Here is a 21421-nt window from a genome sequence, read left to right as displayed (position 1 = left end):
CCCACTGCAATTTGCAGAGCTGGGAGTGCAGCTTCACCGGGAAGAGGGACGTGGATGCTGGCCAGTTGGAATCAGAACAAAAAAGCCTGTAATCTGATCCTTGAGGCAGGCAGTGAGCACAGCACAGGGGAAAGGGGCAGCTGCAGAGGAACAGACCAAGAGGCACATGATGTTGTTTTGACAAATTCTGAGAGCACAGGAGAATCCAGCCTGCCTTGGAAAAGGCTGCATTAAGCTATTGGGACAACTACACTTTTGACCTTCAGCAAGAAACCACCCATCCCCTTAGCTTAGGCAACAGTGAGTACCCAACAGTTGTGGAGACAGTGACCATGCCATCTGCTCTCTCCAAGGGTTGGGCCTTTGATGGAGATCTAGGAATCTCCATCTGAGGTGGAGCTTTGGGGAAGCCCCTGTCCACCCCAACCTGTGGTCCTTTCTGCTGCCCAGCAGATTGAGCCTTCCCAAGTATAGCACTCCCCGCATCCTGGCCTGAAGGGAGACAACACAGGACAGGGACACTGCGGTGTTGGTAGAGGGCAAGTGCTAGAACTGGTCTCAAGTCCAAGTTCAGAGATCCCAGGCTTTGGATTACTTGGATCCAAATCCTAGGTCTGCCATGTTTTTACTTTTTCAGCCTCTCCAAACCTCCGTCCTGCCACCTGTAAAGTGGAGATACTAGTATCCCTGTCCCATGGGGGTTCTGTGAGGATTAAATGAGGTGAAGTAAAAGCACTTGGCACACAATAATGGCCCATCAATGCTAGCTGCCACTGTTTCAGGAAACTTGCAATACTAATAGCCCAACAGACTGAGTCTTGACTGCATGTGGGTTCCTCTTTGACTCCCAAGAAAGGGAAGCAGACTTGGAGAGGAGGAGCAGGAGGGTACTCAAGCGGTGTGCTCTCATAGCAGTGGTGTCAGGCAGGACTTTTGCTAGGTGGCCAAAGAGGTTGATGACCCCAGAAGGGAGGAGAGTAGCTCACCAGGCCACAGCTTCCAAAAGTACCCTTGGCTAGTGGGGATGGGCCAGTGTTGGCTTCTCCTCCCTCCAAACCCGGATGGCTTACATACTAGGAGCCATGTGGGTGCTGACTAACAAAGGTGACCTCAGGGTAACTTTAGGTGGGCAGGGTGAAGAAGGAGTGGCCCAGTTCTATCTGCAGCCAACTTGGATCTGACCCCAGTGGCTTATAGCAGGCCGGAGGCCACACCCCTATTTCAAGATCCAGACACAAGGCCTGCCACTGCTAAAAAATGATAATGAATAGAACAAGCGGTATGTACATGAATGACAGACTGAGGGCTGGACTTGTCAGTGTGCTCAGCACCAAGGCCACCGGGGGCACTGGTCTGGCTTGGTCATGGCCCTGGGGCTTGGCATTCCATGTCGACTTTAATTGAGAAGCCACATGGATGCCATAGTGTGCAAAGCACCCATCCTGAAAAGGGAAAGGCCTCATGTCTCTTTCTCTCCCTTCCCTCCCTCTTCTCCAGCACTCACCCCAACCCCTAGAGCCTCCACAAGGAAGCTTTGCAGATTCCTTTTGGTTTGAACTTCCAAGGCTGCGCTAGCCTGCTTAGTAGAGCGTGACCTTTTACTACTGCTGTCTCAATTAGCACTGCAAATGAAATTCCTTATGTTCGAACCCCAGCCTCCCTTTGGCAACAAAAATGATCAAACCAGGTTAGTGAGGCCAAGAGAATTCCCTGTCTGGTAAAATTCACACCAGCTCAAATTTTCAACTAGATTCCATAGTGAACCTTTCTCTATTTTTGGGATTACTCATAAGGAGTTTTAGAAAGTGATCTTGACCTTGACTCTCCTTCTTCTTTTCGCCTCCACCCTCCAAGAAAAATTAGATGCACTACGTGTTGTTGACAAAAGACCTGCCACCTTGGACTTACAAGTTCTTCCCTCTTTGTGAGGGTCAGGGTTGGGGGAGGGCGGCAGTGCTGGCCACGTTCACAGAGAACTCTCTTTACATGTAGTCTTACACTACTTCTGAGAAGCATCCCTCATTTCATCTCGAAGTTTTGTTTTACTGAAATGCAACTGTGGAGCTCTCTGGACAAAGCTCTGGGCTGCCTTTCAGTCAGCTGACAACTAAAGGAGAGCCTCAAATTGCCAGATGACGGACAGGACACCAGCAAGTGCAGTTACAAAGAGCCTATGGGCCACGTCCATGGCTTGCCCGGTACACATCTTCCCTACTGGACAAGGGACCGTTTTTCTGGATGAGCCATCTCGCTTTGTTTTTAGACAGGTTCTAAATATGGGCTTAGTTTTTCCTCCTTTCTAAATTGGGGTGCAAAGCACTATTTAGTTCAGGAAAACTTTGGGGAGGGTCTGCTTTAGGAGGAACCATGATTAGGCACAGCGCAGCACACATTTTGCAAACTTAGAAATGGAGACCTCAGTTTTGAGAAACTTTTGTTTTCACCTCTGTGAATTTCCAGGAAGTGCAACATCATAGGCTGTTGAACTGGAGAACTAGAACCCAGCATTTTTCAGTTTCTTTTTTGCTTTCTGAATGTCATTAATGATCCTCCACCTCGGAGCTATGCTCCTTTTTCAGAAAGTGGAAATTTAAAATGAGCTGCTTGTCAAATGCCAACCTTTTAAATGCCGATCTTTTTTTTTTTATTTCTGTCAGCAGTGTTGAAGAATGAGTGAGGTGATGCATTGCAATGCACGTGACTTCACATTGTGCCCCCAGAGTACTAAGCTGTCACTCAGTGTAGCCAACACTGAGACTGACCGAGGTGCACAAAGCCCTCCACGGCAGATGACTCAGTAACAGAGATCAATCGATGTGATTTTTTTCATTGCTTAGCAACTAGCTTCTGAAAGGCAAAGCAACAAGCATTTTCAGAAGCCTACTGTCAGTGTTTTGTTTTGTCTTGTCAGAGCATACCTGAAGAGAAACAAGGAAACTTGTTGAAGCTGAGGTGCCCACAATAAGACCTTTTAGAAAGGAAGTGCATAAATTATTTTATAGTAGGTTAATTAAAGCAACCTTCTTATTTGTCACTGGAGGGCAAGGAAAAGAATCTCAGTTCAGTTTTCAGAGAGTAAGAGAACAGAAATAAATCATTCTATCGTGCTGCTTTAAATGGTATCTCCTTATGAATAGATCCAAACCCCAAACACAGAACACCATATGGACTGCCAGTCCAGTTTTGCAATACAATGAATTTGAAAGTGTAATCCTCTACTACTGTTATGCCCTCCCAAATGAAAAGTTAGCAAAAGAGAAACAAGATCTCCAGCACATGCTAAGTCACAGGGGACTTGCTCTATTCAGCTGAGTTGAGGAGTGGATGGTGGCAGAGTGACAAGGAGAAGGGGGCAGAGATGTGACCCACCTAGGAGAGCAAGGGCTTGACTGCTTTCCTGTCATCTTCTTTGTGCACCCTCCCTCTCCCAGATCCATCCATGGTCCCATATCCCAGATTCATGGAGACCTTTCCTGAATCTATTTGTTCTTTTAGTCAGTTCTGTCTCTTGTGGGCTGACAAATCCCATGACCTGGGCCTGCCATGTAAAGCAACTGTGTGCTCTCACTTGACCCCTTTAGAGCTTGTTGGGGTCAGCAGAGGACAGAAGGCTGTTTACAGCTAAAGCAGCCCATGCTCCAAGAGGGAGAGTTTCAGGTTTTTCCTAAGGAGCAGAAGGGGTCCTGGGTTTTGTTTGATTTCATTATTTTTCCAACAATGACAAAGGCTGCTTTTATTTGGTTTATTGTGTTGTAGTTTTGTGGGTTTTTTTTCCACTAGATAAGGGCTTATCATATTAGCTTCCCCCCATCCAAAGCAGTGAGGTTATTGAAAGCTGAAAGTAAAATAAAGACCCAAAGAGCTCACTCCACCTCACTCCAGGCTCACCTACAAGGCCATTCTGAGGCTTCACTGACTTCTGATCCCTACTGAATAACAGCATCTAAGACAGAGACTGAGCTAGCTTTGTTCCGCCTCTTCAGTGTCTTTTTCCTCTGCCGCATTTGTGTTTGTCTGTTTCTGTTACTATAACGAAATACCTGAGGCAATCTCCTTATGAAGAAAACCGGTTTATTCAGCTCATAGTTCAAAATCAGAGGAGGCTCCATGGGTTCGGTCTCTAGTGAGGGCCTAAGAGCAGATGGTGTCACAGAGGTGGGAGCATGTGAGAGGCAGGAATAACATGGAAGAACAGGAAGCCAGAGCAAGAACTCACGAAGGGGTCCCATGATAACAACTTCACTCTCCTACTAGCCCCACGTCTTAAAGGTCCTGCTGCATTTCACATCACCAACACCTCAGACCAAGCTCCCAACACATGAACCTTTAGGGTACAAACCATAGCACTATGTTAACCAAGTTTCGTGTGAGATTGGACCACAGAGAGTACACTTACAAACCTAGATGGTACAGGGATAGGTTGACATGACCTCTCAATGCAATTAAGAGTGCAATAAACACAATATGTATGCAGGTGCTGCTAGTATAACACAGGTACACTTACAGTACATTTGTTTTTATTATTTAAGAGCTGGTAAGACAGACACACACACACACACACACACACAGTGCTCCCATTCACTGGTTGGCTCCCCAAATGATTAGCATGGGTGTGTCTGGGCCAGGCCATACATAGCAGCTGGAAACTCTAGGTAGGTCTGCCACATAGATGATAAGAACCCTACTACTTGAGCCATCACCTTGTGGGGTCTGCATTAGCAGAAAGCTGAACTCAGAACAAACAATGGTACCCATACACTTCAAAGTGGGGCATGAGTGTATTTTTTAAAAGATTTTATTTATTTATTTGATAGGTACCGTTACAGACAGTGCGAGGGAGAGACAGAGAGAGAGGTCTTCCTTCCGTTGGTTCATTCCCCCGATGACTGCAACGGCCGGAGCTGCACCGATCCGAATCCAGGAGCCAAGAGCTTCTTCCTGGTCTCCCATGTGGGTGCAGGGGCCCAAGGACCTGGGCCATTGTCCACTGCTTTCCCAGGCCATAACAGAGAGCTGGACTGGAAGAAGAGCAGCCGTGACTAGAAACGGCACCCATATGGGATGCTGGCACCGCAGGTGGAGGATTAACCTACTTTGCCATGGAGCCGGCCCCAGGGCATGGGTGTCTTAAGCACTAGACCAAATGCCCTTTTGTGAAATTTCTAGAATGAATCAGTGGAAGGATGCAGGGGGTCATGAAGCAATGCATAAATTGCATCTCTTAGCCTTTTTAGAAAGTTAAATTCTTGAAAGTATTTTTCTGTTTTAGAGTTATTAATGAGAGAAACTTCCAGTCATCACACCATAGGAGCTGGGTGCACTCTTCTATGCACAGTTTGGGCAGAAGGGAGAACTTTACATCAGCCTGTAGGGCTACTACATAGTGACTGCAGTGCGTTTTTCTGGTGCAGTTGGGCTTCATGTCTTTCCACAGCACTTGCACAACATCTGAATAAGTGTGATCTCTTCACCTTCCAACAAATACAACAATTTTGTAAGTCCAGTGGTAATTTTCACTGGTCGTGCTGTGGTTGCTGCTGCTGCTGTTGTATTTGTTGTTGTCATTGTCACCATTTAATGTAATTTACAAGGACAAAGCAAGACTTCTGGCTGCCATTTCACATACCACAGTGACAAGAGCAGATGATAAGAAGAGCCCAAAAAAAGCAACTTAGAAATGTAGCCACTCATTTTACTGCTTGTTCCCATTTGAGTCTGTTCATACTACTCTGGATGGCATTTGCAGTCAGTCCCAAGAGCAGTGGGTGTTCTTTGCTTACACACAGTGTGCTTAGAATTGTGCTATTCTTTCTCAATAGCACAGTATCTATCTAGTCAGCATGTTTGGAAGGCTCTTTAGCATATGTTCTTCTCCTTTAGGCTTAAAATGTAACTTATAAGACCACTTGATTACATTTAAATAAGCTTTCACTGCTGATTTAAAAAAAGACAGAGAGCAGTCCATTTCACTATTTCACGAGCACAGATTCTACATTCTTTGTGGAAATTCTCTCTCTGGGGTTTTGTTTTCATTGTTTTTTTGTCATTTTGACAGCTATATTGTTAGTTTCCTTTCATGGTTCTTTTTCTTTTTCTTCTTTTTTTTTACCTTGTAGTTTGGAAATGTCTTCTGTAGCAGGATAATCACACCTCAAGGAGGTTCCTTCCCCTACATTCCTACCTAGAAAGGTCCCCTGATTTTGCTATTACTCTATTAATTGGTAAAATTCAAGACTGATACAGATCCAAGGATCAAACTGGGGTTGAAAAAGCAGCCTCTGGCAATGGCCTTGACCATGTTGATTGTGAGTTTATATAGATCTGTTCCGCTTGCCTCTTTCCTCAGCAGCTGCTGGGCAGTACTGCTCTCCAAGCTCTGTAGTTAGCCGTGCACTTTTGAAAAAGTCTAGGTTACAGCTGAGAAGTCATCCATTACTAAAATTATGCTAGTCAGCTTGCGGAATGATGTTGTGGGTTCAGGGACTTAACAAGACCCCAAGTCCCAGTTGTAAGCAAGAAATTTGCTTTTGACTTGTCAGAAACAGATGGATACCCAGTTTAGAGTTTAGAGTCTTTCTCCATGCCCTATTTTTGAGGTAACTTGCATAGTCTTGAGGTTGATCAACATTTTAGTCTACTGTGTTCCCCAAGACTGAAGTGCCCTTCAGAGAATTGAAAAACAACTGTGATGTGCCGAGTGCATGGCCCCCACCCACCAATTCTCTGCTCCTGTCTTGGCTGTGTGCCTCTGAACTGAGCTCAGGGCATTGAAGAGAGCCCTCTGGGAGAGTAACTCATCAGACTGCCCAAAATACCCCCAGGTACATTTGGCCTGGTACAGAGGAGAGCAGGAAGTTCATTCCCCTTATTACCCATAAGCCACTTTGTTTCTGCCCTACATAGCCCCCACCTGCCCAGGCTCATTGTCTCTGCCAACTCTAGCACATAACCCAACCCCCTTAGTGAAGAAGTTTCTGAATACTAAGCATTCCTCTAACCCTGCACTTGCTTTATATCTATTTCCCACTCTCCAGTACATAAAGATTTTGATACGGTATTGCAGAGTAGGGATTGAGAAAGAGAACAAGACCTTGCAATTATTTCTAAACTCATCAGCATCCTGCTCAGCAACACCTTTTACTGCCTTTTATTTCTTCATTTATTTATTTTTGTTTATTACTTTTGAAATTAAATCTTGACTTTCTAGTATGTTCTTGGATTGTTCAAGGGATTTAAAAAGTCAAGGATTTAAAAAATCAGGAGCTTGATGCCAATAATTGCTTTTAGAATCTTGCACTGTATACTTTCTATAGATGAATTCTAGTTTGGATCTTCAATTATCTTCTTCACAGAAACCCACAAAGTTCACATTCTGGTTTGTATCAGCATAGAATATGATCCAGAAGTTCTTAATGTTAGGCTGAACTATGGCTTCTAAGATGTATATCACATCCGCCTAATGTGTATTTAAGTGCTTGGGTAGAACACTTGAGAACCAAGTGAAGGGCTGGAGATTGTGATATTTGATCTGCACTGAATGTTTGCTGGAGTGTGTTGTACAGACCATTCAGGTGTGCCCGATTTCTCTTCAAGTGAGCTGGTCTACGGATAAAGGAATATGACTGAAGGCTAAGTAAGGTTCCACCGGCCCCGAGCTTTATCATTACAAATGGGGTGTTTGCTATTGTGAGGCTGGTGGCATAAAGCAGACCTCATGAACTTAGAGATCTGAAGGACCAAGCAACTTCTATTGGGATGTATTCAGTCGCCAATAGCAGACAACCCAATTCTCACTGGCTTGACCAATAAGGAGAACTTACTGGTTTCTAACAATAAAAGTTGGGCAGACTTTGGGGTTGGTTGGGATCAATAGTTCAACAGTGTTACCAAATGATGATGTTTTTCTTTCTGGGTGTCTACTCTGCCTTCCGGAGCAGGGGCTTCATCTTAAGTATGGCTCCCTCTTGTGGGCATATTGTAGGTACCAGCAATTACAGGGGCTACAGGCTTCCTCCTGTCCCCTATGCAGAAAGCAAGAGTTGCTTCTAGAATCTTTGTGAGAAAAGTAAGGAAATGTCTTTATCAGAAGTCCCTAGGAACTTCAGATACATTGACTTGAATTGATCACATGCCTATTATGCTGCTTCATTTCAGTTAAGTGCTTCTCCTGTGGAATTTTGGGCTACCTTGCTCTCCCAAAGCATATAGGGCAGCATGGGGCAGGTGAGGATGCCTAAATGGAAATGAGAAAGCTGAGCCAGTGTTGACTAAGCCAACTGTATGTAACACAATCACCCTCTTTAGCCCTCTTCATCCCTTTACTTCTTCCCTTCATGCACAGTCCTCTCAAAATGTTCACCCTACAGAAAATCTATTTAGGCCGGTGCCGTGGCTTAACAGGCTAATCATCCGCCTTGCGGCGCCAGCACACCAGGTTCTAGTCCCTGTCGGGGCACTGGATTCTGTCCCGGTTGCCCCTCTTCCAGGCCAGCTCTCTGCTATGGCCCGGGAGTGCAGTGGAGGATGGCCCAAGTCCTTGGGCCCTGCACCCGCATGGGAGACCAGGAGAAGCACCTGGCTCCTGGCTTCAGATCAGTGTGGTGCGCCGGTCGCAGCGCTCCAGCCACGGCGGCCATTGGAGGGTGAACCAATGGCAAAAGGAAGACCTTTCTCTCTGTCTCTCTCTCACACTGTCCACTCTGCCTGTCAAAAAAAAGATTATGAATAGAAATATGAAGAATGTCCATGTGCTGCCCCTGCCCCTCTCCATTGCAGCACAGCCCTCTGTGGGATGACTCTTTATCATTGCAGAAAGCAGCTCATTTTCCATGGACAACCTGGGTCCGTAGGCCTCATTTTGCAGGTATTTTACCCATGTAATCTGGGTACCCATCATCTGTTAGAATATGAGTGACGCTCGGTGAAGCTGTGATATAGACTAAAGTCAGTTTGGGAACTTTGCCAGTGTTCTTCCTCCAAGAAATCACCTCTAGCCAACTCGCACAGATGCCTAGATTGGGTTCTCCTGTTATTTGTCCCCTATCACCCTGCAATGTTCCTTTACCCCATTTATCATAAGTCCTTGCTTAAGTGCTTCTCCACCACATGAATGCACCATCTCTAAAAGGGCAAGGGCCAGCTTTGCCTGCTTTTTTAATGTCATTACAACACAGGGCCTGAGGAATGATAGGTGTTCAGTAAATATGTGTTGCGCAAATGCTTTAGAAGGCAGACCATGAATAGATTAGATTGCAGTGGAGCACTGTTAAGCAATCTACACAAGACATCCCACCGTGTATGATTAAGGGTTGTCCGAAGGAACAGAACAGACAAGCCCTCCAAAGAAACAGACACACTGGTGGAAAACCCCAGTGTCCCTGGCATCTACAGCCAACTCTTTCATAGCTCCCCTCCTCCTCTCTGGGGACCTGGTGCCCGACAGGGTCCAGGTTTTCTCCCTTCTGTCTCCCCTGGGTCCCCTTCCTGCACTGCAGACAGCAGCCCCTTAAGCACCCAGTTTGTAGATATGCCTGTGGGTGAAGGCAGTACAAGCACCTCCGTCTCTTAGAATTGCCAACACAGCCGGGCCTGCTTAGCTGATCTGAGTGAAGCCCAGATTTTCCCACCCCCAAATAATAACCTGAGTCTCTTGATTTCACGCTCAGGGATGCAGCATCATGCTGTCTACATCTTCAAATCCAGGAATAGCACACAAACTTATTACACTGTACAGTTTACCACCACTGCCATAATTCCCTTGCATCAAATAGAATTTATGGAGCTGTTGTTGTGGGAGGCCATGTTGGGTACCTGGCCCAGGCCTGGCCATTGAGGCCATCTGGGAAGTGAACCAACAGATGGAAGATCTCTTTTTCTCTTTGTGTGTGTCTCTCCCTCACTCTTTCTCTGTAAGTCTGACTTTCAAATAAATAAATAGATCTTTTAAAATAAGTAAATATAATTTATAATTAAATTAAACAAAATACTTCAAATAGCTTCTTCAGCAAAGGTACATTTATTATTATAGATAAAGCACACAAGTTGACTAAACATATATCCCACATATGTTGAATTTAACATTGTGCCTAAGTTTAATATAACCAATGGATCCCATTCACCTTTTGAAGACTGTGCCTAAGGTTAATGTAATTGATGTATCCTATCCTTATTAGATACTCACACATCAAAAAAGCTATCTGTTTTTCTAGTCATAGTGGTAGGTTATATGTAGGCTTACCTTTTAAGTTGCCAGTGCTAACTGTCCTTCCCTCAAAAAAGACCCATATGGCACCCATTCATGGCATTGCAAGGCCCTCGTGAGGGAGAGAAGGCAGTGTATAGAGACCAAAACCTTCTCTGCTGGGCACAGGCTGTGCTTCAGCAGGTGGAGGCTGTCACAAGACCTGGGAGAGTAGACCTTGGGTTTGCCTGTGACTTGTATGAAGAATGTAATCATGACTGGAATGAGGACGGAAAATAATATCTTAAAAAATGTAGCCGAAGAAATTTATGTAAACTACAATAAAGCTCAGATGGAAAAGAACTCACTGAGCTGTGGGCCAAATGCTTAAAGGAGGAGACAGGGCAGCACTTCTCATGGTTCACCATCCCGATCGCTCCAGGCAATTACAATGAAATACCGAACAGTGGGTAGCTTCTAAGCAACAGAAATGGACTGCTCGTGGTTCTGGAAGCTGGGAAGTCCAAGATCAAGGCTCCAGCAGTTTTGATGTATGGTGACAGCTTCCTCTCTGCTCCAAAGATGAAGCCTTCTCACTGTGTCCTCACCTGATGGGGAGAATGGGGAGGGCTGTGGGGGGGTGCTCTTTGGCATCTCTTTTATTAGAGCTCCACCCTCAGGCCCTCCTTACCTCCTAATAGCCTTGCCTTGGGGATTAGGTTTCAGTGTGTGAATTTGGAGGGAAGACAAACATAGGACCACAGCACTCACCTTGGTCACTTACTACAACAGTGCAGGGCACAGCAGCAGGGTGAAGAGAACAAGGTTTCCTCTATAGTAGCAGAAAGAGTGAGGTTGCCAAGTGCTTCTCCGAGTCTTTTTTGGCAGTCAAAAAGCAGCCCCCACTCTGGGGTGAGACATTCAAGGACTGTGCTGGGGGGAACACCTGTAAAGGGTAAGCAAGGATGAGCAAGAGAAGGCAGGAGAGCCTCAGCCCACAAGGTAGGGCGTCTGTGATGACTGGGGCAGGAGGAGCATTTGGAAGAGGCTCATACAGCAGTGCACTCCCAGGAAAGGCTCAGCCTGAGTCCTTGAGCCCTAGCTGCCATGGGACGAGTCCTGCACCTCCATGAATGGCCCTGCATTACTGTGCTCACCATGTTCACTCATTGCTTGGGTGTGCAGCCCAGCAACAGGGATGGAGATCCCAAAGAGTGGCTGCTGGAGACTATCACCCAAGTATCCACCCGTGGCAGGAGATCGGAACAGCCATTGGCAGGATCACCACATCTTTCCTTTGGTAGCTGTGGCCGGGAAGCCCAGTCCCCGAGCCCCTGACAGGCAGTAGACAGCTACAGGAACAGAGGCAGGGGACAGAATTAGACTGCCTTCTTTGGTCCAGGAAGGCAAGCTGCCTTGACTGGTTTATAGCTGGACTGTGCTTCTTTGTTGAGTTTTCACTCAGTGGTTGGATCATTGTTTTGTTTTGTTTTCTCTCTGCTCCTTGTTTTTTCCATTTCCCCTCTGACCCCAGGTCTAGGAAAATAAAACTCTGTGCATTTGGAAGAAGCTTAAAATGAACTAGCTGGCAGTCTTCAGTTTCCATCCTGAGCATCTAAAGGATACTAGTGTTTGGAAGTGGGGAAGACTGGAAAGACGAAAGTTATTTGAGAAATACGCAAGTTGAATATTTGGCTTCTTAATTAGTCCACAAGGAATCTAAGTTTGGTTCCTAGGAACCACTGTTTCATAATCATCTGATAATCACAGCATCAGAGAGCATGAATACTGAAGAAGACCTGGGAGGTTGTCTAGTTCAATTATATGGCTTTATAAGGAAGGGAACTGTTGCTTTAAAAGGGGAAGGTAGAATAATAGCCCTTATTAACAGAGATGCAACAATCCTCAAAAAAATCAGCAAACTGAATGCAGCAACATATAAAAAGCCTCAGACAGGGGCCGGCACTGTGGAGTAGCAGGTAAAGCCACCGCCTGCAGTGCTGAAATCCCATATGGGTGCCAGTTCAAGTCCTGGCTGCTCCACTTCTGATCTAGCTCTCTGCTATGGCCTGGGAAACAGTGGAAGATGGCCCAAGTCCTTGGGCCCCTGCACCCACGTGGGAGACCCAGAGGTAGCTCCTGGCTCCTGGCTCCAGCCAGTGTGGCCAGTTGCGGAGTGAACCAGCAGATGCAAGACCTCTCTCTCTCTCTCTCTCTCTCTCTCTCTCTCTCCTCTCCTCTCTCTCTCTCTCTGTGTGTGTAACTCTGCCTTTCAAATAAATAAATGAATCTTTTAAAAAATAAAAAATAAATAAAAAGGCTTAGACAGCATGAGCAAGTAGGCTTTATCCCAGGAATGCAAGACTGGTTCAACCTATGAAAATCACTGTAATATACCATATTAATAGTACAAAGGATAGAGAAACACATTGTCATTTCAATGGATATAAAAGGAAAGAGGACTTTCTCAATTTCATAAAGCCCAGATTAAATTCTGCTCCTCCGACTTCCAGACCAGTGTCCTTTGTACTGGTGGGGCTGGGGAGTGAAGGGCAGAATCAGCCCCCAGAAGTATCCGTGCTGTGCTGAGCTCTGTAATGGGGATTTTCCTTTTCTCCTTTCATCCTGTCCCCACAACAGCCACAGAGAGTTGTTATCATGAGGAAACTGAGGCTTGGAGACATGAGTCCACTTGCTTGAGGTTGCACAGCTGCCAAGTGCGTGAAGGAGCTAAGTAAAGAACCCGGATCTCTGCCTTTCTTTTTAGCACTTTCTAGTGTCCTTCTCTGTTCCACCACAACCTTGACCTGATCTCATTAGTTCTTGGATCCCCTCTTGCCAAGCCCAGTGTGTGGGCTTTTCTCTCATGGCAAGTGTATGGGAGTGTCATCCAAATTCTCTAGGGGAAGTCTCCTCTCCTGTGTCATGGTGGAACAACTCCAAGAGCCCAGGCTCTTAATGTTGTTGGTATAATCAGGGTTTAGTAGCCACTCATATATGCTCATGACCAGAGTATCTGTGCAAGCACTGGGGGACCATAAGGAAGCAAGCAATGTTGGGGCAGAGGCCAAATAGCTGGGAAGTGCAAGGCAATGGGGAGTAGAGAGGAATGAGGGTATTTTTTGCTCTTGGAGAAGCTGGGTACCAAGCTGGCATGGCCTCTGGCTGAGCGTGGCCCAGTGAGAGCTCTTGTTTTCTTATGGGACAAGAAAGGAGACAGCGAAAGAGAAATGCAGAGGCCAGAAAGCAGAAAAGAGACCTCTTGTGTTGGTCTCAGACCTGGGAATCTCAAATGGGACTGTGTGAGGGCCTGTTTAGTCTAGCTTTCCCCAAGTGTGCATAACAGGGGTCTTACTGGAATCTTCCCAGTTGTGATTAGGGAGTTTGCATTCCAAATGTCCAGCTGCCTGAGATTGCGCTGGTGTCACCATTGAGGACAGCTGGAGATGGCGGTGGCGGGTATGCTTGATCCTCTGCCCTGGAAGGGCTCCCAGAACCCTTGGATTGGAGTCACACAGAAGAGGGCCTGGCATTAGGCTACCATGCGTCCGCCTGGTTCACCATCAAAGCTTCCCCACCTCACCCATTCTGCTCCCCAGTTACTAATGCTGGCCTTCCAAAGGCCTCTGTCCTCTCTTCCAAAATGCAGTCTGGGGAAGCCTGCCCTAGGACAGGGCTCTGAGGTCGCAGGGCATTTGCTGCAGTACACTCCTGGGGACAGCAGTGGGAATACAGAGGCTTGCCCAACATTGGCCTGCCTGTTGAACATGGAAATACAGGGTGCTCTTTCTGCTTACTCTGAGAATGAAAGAAATGGGAAACATTCTGCTCTCCTCCCTCAGGGCACTTGCTTCTCATATAGATCTATTTTCACCAGTTTGAGCATGAAAGCTGCTGCCTTCTCTTCCACCCTCCTTCTCTCTTCCTGGCTTTCTGATTGGCAGGTCACCATATCTTCAGAGCCCCTGTAGGCACCACCCTCTTTCCAGAGAAAATAACGATTGTCATGACTTCCAAGACCTGCCTGTGCACTCCAGCAAGCTCGGAGCTCCTTCTGGTCAGCTCAGGCATATCACCAGTCTCTTAAGGTCATTCTCTTCTGCGTAGATTTCCACAGATGGCTCATCTTGTCCATTTTGTGTTGATCCTTATCAGTTTCAATTTTTATTAAAAAGATTTATTTGAAAGTCAGAGAGAGAGAGAGGGAGACAGAGAGAGAGCGGTCTTCCATCTGCTGGTTCACTCCTCCAAGTGGTCATAATAGCTAGGTCTGGGCCAGATGAAAACCAGGAGCCAGGAGTTTCATCTGGGTCTCTCATGTGGGTGGAAGGGGCCCAAGCATTTGGGCCATCTTCTGCTGTGTTTCCAGGCCGTTAGTAGAGAGCTGGATCAGAACTAAGCAGCCAGGACACTAACCAGTGCCCATACAGGATGCCAGCATTTTAGATAGCAGCTTTACCTGTCATACCACAACACCAGCCCTTGTTGGTTTCAGTTTTAGATGGGGATCTTATCCTTTTAGAATACTTTTTATGACTTTCTGACTATGAAAGTAATATGTAGTTTTGTAGTAAGTTTGGAAGATGCAGAAAAGTAGAGAGAAAACACAAATCTCACAGGGTAATATAATATATAAATATTTAATATATAAATAACCAAGAGATAATTAACCACTAGCATGGTAGAACACAGAATTTTGTTAATTTTTCCATGCAGAAATACATATTTCAAACTATGAGTGTCAAGCTGTGTATATAGCTTTTTTCCCTTTATTATAAAATATAAATAAAGCATGTAAGCTTGTACAAGGGTACTTCAAGAGACTCATGGGGAAATGGAATTTAAAAAATCAGTTTATATTAGTGCAAAAAATCTTGAGATCCAACCACTTTCCATGAACTTTGTGAATCTACATGAAGTTCAATTTTTTTACACAAAATAAACATAGCTTAATCCTATTTTCATCAAACTTTTTGATGTGTCCTTGTATGTCCAGTGTAGCATAGAAGTGCGAAGTGAAAACCTGTGTCGCCACTGATCAGATTGAGAAACAGAAGGCTGACCACGCTTGGGTAGACCTCCTAGGTGCCCTCCTCATCACAGTGCCCTTCTTCCCCCAGGAAGGCTGCCACCCCTCTGATCCCAAGGTCACCATTTTCTTGCTTTTCTATGTAGTTTAACTACTTGGTAATGAACACTTCAACGTGCACTTGCTTTTTTTTTTGGAAAAACTGACTGGCAAGCACAACTTCATATATAAAGAAAGAGTCACAAGGCTACTGTTAGCTAAGTGCTCGCAGAAGTAGAAAAGCTGAGCAGTCCCTGGCTATCATCTGCTTCCATCTTAGGGAAATCAGAGCCTAAAGGTAATGAGCGTGGGCACATGTAGCATCCACCTGGCTGAGTCGTGCACATGGTGCTGGACATGCAGAAGAAATATGGTCAGAGGGATTTGGGCTGCTCTCCAGTTTTGCCCCCAGTACCTCTGGCCCCCAGGTATAAGTCCATGCAGAACATCCCTGTGGGATGAAGTGAGTGTCCTCAGCTGATCTAGGTGCCAGGAACTAGAAGGGAAAATGAGAACTTCTCTGGCAAAGGATCAAACCAGATCTCTGCCAGAGAATGGGAGAGGCAGGTAACCCAGGGAAGCGATCCAGACATCTACCTACTTCTTAAACAGCTTTCAGCCAAAGCCTTGACATTGACCCCCAGACCCGGCCCCAGCCCATTCTACTTTGTCTCTCAGATCCACAGATTTTTGGGGCTCCTGAGCTTGAGTCTGAAGATTCTGCTGTATAGGCCATGTTGCTTTTCAGCTTTCCCCCCTGCTGTCTTGTAATTCAGCTTCCTGGGGAATGTGTGGTTGCTTTCCCCTAGTCTATCTACCTTTTAGCTTCATAAATTATGGTGCTGTTATTTCCTCTTCTATTTCTCTCTCTATCAAGGTGGAATTTTGTCTTTAAAAACAAAGCATAAACTCTTTCTGTAGTTTTAATGGGGCTTTGGGAGGGAGTGGATTTAGATTAATGCATGAAATCTGCTGTCTAAATCCGGAAGTCTCTAAAGGAAATCCTGCCGCTCCCTTCCTTAGTTTCCCAAATGGGACAGTTAGTTGGATGGCTCCTTGGGAACCAGGGGCCTATTGGCAGTGCTTACTGTACCCAGCAAGGAGACACTGGGCAAACCTGAGGAGAGGAGGACGGAATGGAATGGTGTGAATATGCATAAGCATAAAGGTTGTGTGTTGAACATTGCTCCATAGTAAAGCATTTTTAATTTTTATGGTTAAGAGACTAGATTTTAGTGTAAGACCCAGATTCAGCTTCCAGCTATGCCACTTACTGTGTGACATTGAGCAAGTTGCTTTGCTTCTCTGAACCTTATTTTCATCATATATCAAAAGGGGGTAATAATGGTACTCATCTGGGTGGGCATTTGGCACAGTGGTTAAGGTGCCACTTGGGATATCCACGTGTTCTGAGTTCCTTGGTTTGAGTCCCAGCTTCTCTACTTCCAATCTAGCTTTCTGCTAATGCATACCTTAGGAGGCAACAAGTGATGGTTCATCCACATGAGAGACCCAGAATGAGTTCCTTGATCCTGGATTTGGCCTGACTCAGGCTTGGCTGCTGCTGACATTTGGGGAATGAACCACTGGATGGAAGCCCTTCCCCCTCTTATAAATAAACAAACAAACAAAAACGATTCCCATTTTTCAGGCTTTCCAGAGGGACTAAATGAGACCAAAAAAAAAAAAAAAAAAAACCTGTACAGTGGCTGGCATGTTGTCTGAGAGTATTCCAAAAAGTTCATAGAAAAACAGAATTAAAATATAACTTTATTTTGGTGCAAAATTTATCTATGTGTAGATTTTTTTCATAATACACCTTTTCCATGAACTCTTTGAAGACCCCTTGTATGTGTTCAGTATCATTATCACCATCCTCTTCATGAGACAATTAGAACTTTCTGGAAAGTGTCAGAGCAAGTAGTGCCACAGGCCTCTCCTAGAACAAGGAATGGTACCCATACATTTCAAAGTGGGGCATGAGTGTCTTTTTTTTTTTTTTTTGACAGGCAGAGTGGACAGTGAGAGAGAGAGACAGAGAGAAAGGTCTTCCTTTTTTCCATTGGTTCACCCCCCCAGTGGCCGCTGCGGCTGGTGCACTGCGGCCGGCGCAGCACGCTGATCTGAAGCCCAGAGCCAGATGCTTCTCCTGGTCTCCCATGCAGGTGCAGGGCCCAAGGACTTGGGCCATCCTCCACTGCACTCTTGGGCAACAGCAGAGAGCTGGACTGGAAGAGGAGCAACCGGGACAGAATCCGGTGCCCCAACCGGGACTAGAACCCAGGGTGCCGGTGCCACAGGCGGAGGATTAGCCAAGTGAGCCGCAGCGCCTGCTATGAGTGTCTTTTTTTTTTTTAAAGATTTTATTTATTTATTTGACAGGCCTTTGACCCAGCTCTTGATGCTCCCAGTAGCAGTCCCGTTGACCTCACCTTGCTACCTGATGATTCCCAGTGGCCCATCTTCTGTTATTGAAAATGGTCACAGCATAGATCATTGTGGAAGTGTCCCACAGAAGATACGCAGTTAGGCAGTCCAGAGGGACTTTCCTTCACTTATTTGACTTTGTAACGGGGGGAGAGGGGGAGCCGGGTCTCACTGATCTGTGAAGTGCCTGCTCCCATCCTGCTCCATGTGAATGAGTGGCTCCAGGCCCACTCCTGCTTTGCTGCTGAAATAGAACTGCCCACGCTGCTAGGGCAGCTCCCGCCGCTGCTCATTTCCATGTGCCATCTGCAGTTTGTTCTGCATCGTGGGCTACTGAGGTACAGCAAGCTGATGCGAATGCTGAGGGGGGGATGTGCTTCTTGACCCATCACTAATATCCTACAAATCACACAAAGCTACCAGGGGCTCCTGAGCGAAAGCTTAAAGCGCTTCCATTCTCTGCATATAAGCCCCATTCATTGCTTTTAGAATGAGTCGTCCTGGAGCAGGCAAGTCATCAGATCTCAACTAATATTTGCATATTGGGGTTTTGTGAAACTCCAATGTGGCTGTAAAATAGTGTTTAAAATTATCCAGGAGCTAGGTACACAGGCCTGAAAAAATCGTCATATGTAGAAACACATTTCTGCTCATGTCCCAGATGACCCCACTCCAAGGACAAGGTGGAGCTTGATGAAGTGAAGCTGCAGCTGACCAGTGAGCTTAGCTCGGTACCAAGAAACTGCCCCAGGAGAAGGGCCCTGAGCCCTCTCTAGGTCGGATAAATCCCCTCCGATGGCAAGGACAGTCTTCTGCACAAGAACTCAGAGTTCACCTGCTGAGAATACTCCCCACTGTTTGGGGGTTTGTTTCTGGCTTTCTTCTGGATGTTTTTGGCAGGCGTGTTTCCTCTCTAGTCTCCAGGTAGTTAGGTTGTCTTCCTACTCTCATTTTTGAATTTTTATAATTTGTTCTTAAAAGTCTTCAACCGCCCCCCCCATCTTGTTAAACCTTGCCTGTACTTTTCTGAATGGCATGTTTCAACAGTTCCTACATTCCCAAACTTCTTTTCTATATGGTAAAGTGACTGCTGAACACATGCACACATACACACCATGACAAACTACAAGTGCGCCCAGGAATGAGACAAATCTGGGTTTGTATTTTGCTTTGCTACTAACTAGCTGTGTGACTGTGGACAACTTAGTTAAACTCTCTGGGCCTTAGCATCCTCATCTATAAAATAAGGAATCAATAATAGCCCCTACCTCAGACATGGCTCTTTTGAAGAGTGGACTGAGACCAGATATTTAAAGCACCTGAGTTAGTACCTGGAGCATAGGAAATGATCAATAAATGCTATGGCAGCCTTTATTATTATTTGAAATAACACATCTGAATATCACTGAAGTAGCATCAGAAGGCGCTTAGTCAGGGTTTCTCACAGTGAAATGAGTTGGATCCCACTTGGTAGCTTAGACTGGGTGATAAATAGTTCCCTTCCCACCGCTGGGATGGCTGATAGCAGACACAGATGAACACTTACACTCAGGGACTGACACATGAGAGCAGAAACATGGCTTCAGGCAAGAAGAGGAACCCCACATCCCCATCTCCTGGTCCTCTGGACACCGCTGGTGCCTGGCACACAGTGTGCTCATTAGGATTTCATTTGTGAAGCTGTTGCTCACATGGATGTCAACATGGGGGTCTTTTAGTTGCCTTTAGCTGGAAGAATCAGGTTATAATGTGCAATTCTGGTGAAATCCCTGGCTTCTACAGCATGATGGAAAGGGAAGGTCCCACGCCCACACAAGTACCCAAACTTTGGGACCCTGAAGGGGTGAAGTGTAGTGAGGGCTTGCGGTTCAGGACTTGGTCTTTGTGAGATTTACACTTGACCATTTGGTTTTGCACCCATCGTTTGGTTTTGCAGATTCCTCAGCATATCTACACACATATGCCTACAAAGCAGTTTAGTGTTTTGTGTTCTGCTCCGTGGGGACTGGGGGGGAGGCAGGTAAAGGGGTTGGAGGGGGAAGGGAGAAAAGGATTAGGATTGGTCAAGGTTATTGCCAATGAACCAGCTGGCTGTCTTAGTTTACTCCGATTTTCCACAAGACAGTGATTGCTCATGACAGGGGATTCTTCACATAAGATCCATGGATGGGTATTCAGTGGTCCAGAAATCCCCCTAAAATTATATGTTAGATGTTGGTGGGCTGCGAAGGGGAAAGACACTGTAAGTGATTTTTTTTTTTTTTTTGGTGGAGAGAGACTATAGCTTTTAACTGATTCTCAGAGGAATCTGTTACCCAAGACATGCTGAGACCGCAAGGCTGTTTGGTTCTGTTTTCCCAAACCAGTTGGTGTGAATAACCACAATACCCAAAGGACCCAGCTAGGCAGTCAGGGCAGTGACAAGATCAGTCAGAAGCATTTGGTGGCCAAGTAGCTGATGGATTGTTCAATCGGTTGTTGTAGACTCATGTAGACAAAGCCTGCAAGCTTGAGGAAGCCAGGCCCCCCCAGGTCAGCCTTGGGCGACAGCCCCCATCCTGCCAGGCCCTGGGGAGTGAGTCCTTCCTGCCCGGCAGCTCCTTTGCCCATGAGCTGGCCCGAGTCACCTCGTACAGCACCTCAGAGGCAGCGCCCTGGGGCAGCTGGGATCCGAAGCCCTGGAGGCAGGTGCCTGCTCCACTACTGCCTAGCTGCGAAGCTGCAGGTAAGTCACTTCCCCCTGAGCCTCGCTTTCTTCATCTGTCAACTGGGGCACAGTCCCCTGCTCAGCTTATCCGCCTGCCTCACAGAGTTGTTGGGAGGAACATAGGAGGTGACAGCTCCAAAGGAGGCCCTTTGCAGCCCTCAAAGCTCTGTACGCCTCTGAGGGGTTTCTATTGCTTTCTCACCCTGCTTGTTCTCTCCTCTCTCCCGGGTGTTCTTTCAAAAGGGGCAGCTATGTGAGCAAGTGCTCCAGGTGCCTCAGCCTCACTTCTGGGGAAGCAAGTGGGGGCTTGCCTCTCCCTCTGCCATATGCCTCCCAGCACCCCATGCCCATAGCTGCCTGGACGGCCAGCTGGGGAGCCCGAGGAGGACAGAGGCTGAGTTCCTGCACTGCTGAGTTCCTCCCCACCCACCCCAGCGGCTGTCTGCTTGGTACCTGGTTCATGCTCAGGAGCTGCCTCCCCAGCCAGGGACCTGCCATGGATTCTGCGCCCCACGCTATTCTTTGGCCCCACCCAGGACTCCCACAGTCTTATTGGAAATTGAATTGCCACACTGGAGGATTGGCAATCCGGGAAGAGAAGGCAGAAGGAGTACGAGGGAAGTCTGTCCAAGATGCCTGTGAGTTTGAATCGGGCTCTAGATCTTACAGTCTGGGAGCAATGGCTTGACCTGCCCCCAGAGAGTTCCATTAGTGGTCGAGACGATAGACATTAGCCAGAGTGAGCCTTTGCAGAGAATTCCACTCGGACCATGCAGCGGTTGTTCTGGTGCATGGAATATCAGTGTGCACAGAATGCCTGCCCTATCTGCCGGGAAAACTGGAGAAGTGAGCATTTTCTAAGTGATAGTGATCAGAAGACAGTCATCAAGCTGGAAAGGCCTCGCGGGATTATGGCCTTTAATGGAAATTCTGCTTTGGTACGTACTGCCTGCTTCTCTCTATGCTGCTTGCTCTGGCCTGGAAGAACAAGCAGTGCTTTCCGCCCAAGGGCTATAGATTTTGCTCTCTCTCTCACAAT

The 21421-nt window shown here is 46.5% G+C and overlaps 1 protein-coding gene across 1 annotated transcript in view; it reads left to right on the top strand.

Moving 5' to 3' along the window:
* MAMLD1 (mastermind like domain containing 1) overlaps positions 1 to 21421 on the top strand; it is a 57553-nt gene that overhangs the window by 27292 nt on the left and 8840 nt on the right. The window lies entirely within an intron of this gene.

The sequence above is a fragment of the Lepus europaeus genome, chromosome X (genome assembly GCF_033115175.1).
Source record: "Lepus europaeus isolate LE1 chromosome X, mLepTim1.pri, whole genome shotgun sequence".
Classification (NCBI taxonomy): Eukaryota; Metazoa; Chordata; class Mammalia; order Lagomorpha; family Leporidae; genus Lepus; species Lepus europaeus.
The sequence above is the reverse complement of the archived record's forward strand: the minus strand, read 5'-3'. Positions and strand labels throughout refer to the sequence as shown.